We start from the raw sequence: 3,718 nt of genomic DNA on the forward strand, positions 1-3,718 counted from the left end.
TCGTTCTCTCTCTCCTCTTCCCTCTCCCGTCCTTTCCTTCTCTCTCTCTCTCTCTCTCTCTCTCTCTCTCTCTCTCTCTCTCTTACTCTGACTGCCTTACCAATCAATGCCTATCTCTCGCGAGCACAGTTTTCGTTCAATCTTTTCACCTCTCTTCAATCATACTACTTCTTCTATCCTTTCCTATTCTTAGAATTGCCCTCTTATCAATTCGGTTGCTTACAAATCTCAGGAAACGCACGCATTAGCTTTGCAACGCTTCGTTACAGCCTGCGATAAACGTAGCGCGCAGTGAAATGCCGCGTAAGAGAGGTGAGAGAGAAAGAGAGAGAGAGAGAGTGAGAGAGAGAGAGGCAAGAAAGAGGGGGAGAGGGAGAGNGTGTGTGTGTGTGTGTGTGTGTGTGTGTGTGTGTGCGCGCGCATGTGTGTGTGATACTTCCAGGTAGGCATATCTAACAGTAGCCGTGATCCTACCATGATATAAAATCGAAGCAGCGCAGCAGCTGACAGCTGTGACACTGTGAAATCAGCACGACATCACAAATAAATATATGTATATAATTTCGTATAATATTCTCGTCAGTACTCGGCGGAAAGCAGCTGGAAGGATCCTTTTACCATCGCACCTGTCTCGTGCCCACGCTATAATTTCAACGCTAATGCCTACGCGACTATTGTGACCAATTCGAACGAAACCTTCGTAGCAATTAGTAGTCTATTCGGAGTTCCCCTGATGAGTGCAGCTTTGGAATGAGAAGGTGTGTCAATTTACGTTGTTGCGTGGTGGACTGAAAAGCGAGTCAGGTGTTGGACTGACGTATGAGGTTTAGAGGAGAAGTGTGTGAATTGTTAGCATACATCTAGATAGGTTCACACCGAGGCTCGGCTTCCTCGTGTATCACGTGAAAGAGCGGATAACACCACGCAACACGTCGCTAGATGGCGTGCGCGGCGGCATCAACCTTCGCGGCGTTGTCATGGCGACGATCACTCACGCTGACGCGTCGTGACACGCGCCGCTCGCGTAACCACGGCAACGCCGTGAGCAAATTAAGAAAACTGTTTTTAGCCGATGATGAGTAAATAATTCGCGCAGCGATGCGAGTCGTAGGCATAATTATTTCTCCGTCGCATCCACCAATCTACCGACCGCCGCAAGGGAAGATGTGTGTATAAGCAACGCAGTCACGCGAAAATGTTGATGTTAGTGAATTTACTCACGGAGCGCCGACAGCAAAGATGACGGTGAACACGATCAGAGAGAGAGAAGAGAGAGAGAGAGAGAGAGGAGGAGAGAAGAAGAGAGAGAGAGAGAGAGAGAGAGAGAGAGAAGAAGAGAAGAAGAGAGAGAGAGAGAAGAGAGAGAGAGAGAGAGAGAGAGAGAGAGAGAGAGAGAGAGAGAGAGAGAGAGAGAGAGAGNTGTGTGTGTGTGTGTGTGTGTGTGTGTGTGTGTGTGTGTGTGTGTGTGTGTGTGTGTGTGTGTGTGTGTGTGTGTGTGTGTGTGTGTGTGTGTGTGTGTGTGTGTGTGTGTGTGTGTGTGTGTGTGTGTGTGTGTGTGTGTGTGTGTGTGTGTGTGTGTGTGTGTGTGTGTGTGTGCGTGTGCCTACTTACGTCCGCGCCTACTGCGAGTGCGCACGCGAGAGTGTGAAAGAGAAAATCCTACGCACATTTTTTTCCCGAGAGCTACGCGAAGCCATCTGGGTTGACCGAGGATGGGGAGGCAGGGATCGCATACCAAGGTTATCGCGATGGCTGTCTAGCAGCACGCCTGAGAAAACGTGTCTATAACTCAGATGTTGGTGGCATGTGTGCTGATTGCCGTGGGTTATATGAGATTATAGATAGGGGCACGTATCAGTAAGTGGAAGCTAGTGCATCGTGCCCGCTGAATGGGGTTGAGCTCCCGCTCCATGGAGAGACGTAGCCTGGCCGAATAGGTAATAACGAATACAGTGAGTTGGCGAGCCCACACCATGGCTATGCATGTGCACGCCTAGAAAGATTGGGGGACAAAGAAAAAGAGAGAGAGAGAGGGCGCGACAGAGAGAGAGCGAGCAAGAGAGAGAGAGAGAGCGAGAAGAAAGAAGAGAGAGAGAGAGAGAGAGAGAGAGAGCGAGAGAGAGAGAGAGAAAAAAAAAAAGAGAGAGAGAGAGAGAGAGAGAGAGAGAGAGAGAGAGAGAAGAGAAAGGGAGAGAGAGAGAGAACAGTAGAATGTTGTCCATGAGAAATGGCTTTGCGGCTGGGTTAGCTGACACCTAATCGATCTAGCCAATATCGATCATCAGCTCGTTACATTCCATCAACGAGAGCACGATTGATTTTTCCCTCTCCAGTGTTTTCTTTGGTGAATTTATCAATACCGTATTAACTCGTCAATGCCGTTATATAATAACGATGGAGAACACCGATAACGAAGAAGGTGACGGTGACGATGACGATGACGATGACGACGACGATGACGATGACGATGACGATGACGATGACGATGACGATGACGATGACGATGTCGCTGGCGGTGACGATGACGATGACGACGACGACGACGATGTCGATGGCGGTGACGGTGACGATGACGATGATAACAATGTAGCCGACGATGAATACTTCACTATTTCCTGATTGAGTGTTGCTTTATTCGCTATTTTATTAAGCTATTAAGTAATTATTGATTATTAATCGACTGTTAGCGCCCCCCCCCCCAAACCACGTGGCGCCCCCTTTCTGTACACGGCGCCCCCTTTTAGCGCCCCCTGAACACCCCGGCGCCCCCCTCGGCGCCCCCTCGTAGACAGGGACCTAGGGTATATAAGGAGGAGAAAACACGCTGAAGAACACAGTTTTTTTCAGCTGTAAAAAGTTAGAAGAACCTGACGAAGACTACCCCAAGTCGAAACTAGTCGTTCATTGCTAACTTCGTGTAGCAATTTCTTAAACGAAACCATCAAGCTAAATCCACGTGGGGTAGCTCAGTTGAGCTGTAGAGGCTGTCCAGGCCTCTTCTACACATATATATTATTGATTATTGATATAGTTAATTTATTATTAAGTTATTACTATAGTTAAATTATTATTAAGTTATTAAGCTATTTAGATTATTTTCCTGTAGATGTCTCTGCTAAGACATGCACGCAGTATTGCTGTCTAACTGATAGCGTGTTACTATGAAACGAACATTAATTATCAGAGCGACATTGCATGTTGCGCTGGCGCATGTATTCACTGTAAGCCGGCTGGTTACTGGTAATACATCGAATACAGATATGTTAATTGACCCTATTCCCCTAACTCTGCCGATCTTTTCATCCCTGCGTCCTCTCTCTCTCTCTCTCTCTCTCTCTCTCTCTCTCTCTCTCGTCGTCTCTCCCACTCTCGTCTCTGCTAAACTATCTAGTCTATCTCTCTTCTCTCTCCGCCTCGCTAGTCTCTCTATCTATCGCTCAGTCTTATCTAATCGTAGTCCGTATGCTATCGCTATCTATCTATCTATCTATGCTAGCTATCTATCTACGGTCTATCTATCATAGTCTATCTAATCTAATCTATCTATCTATGCCTATCTATTATCATATCTATATAATCTAGTCCTATCTATATACTCTTTCTTTTCTCTGCTTCCTCCCTCTCTTCCCCTCCCGTCGGTTCTTTTCTCTCTCCTCGTCTGTCTCTTCTCACGTCTCTCTAGTCCTTACTATCCCTTAACACCAGATGATGCATATTA

The sequence above is a fragment of the Priapulus caudatus genome, unplaced genomic scaffold (assembly GCF_000485595.1).
Source record: "Priapulus caudatus unplaced genomic scaffold, Priapulus_caudatus-5.0.1 Scaffold2200, whole genome shotgun sequence".
Classification (NCBI taxonomy): Eukaryota; Metazoa; Priapulida; class Priapulimorpha; order Priapulimorphida; family Priapulidae; genus Priapulus; species Priapulus caudatus.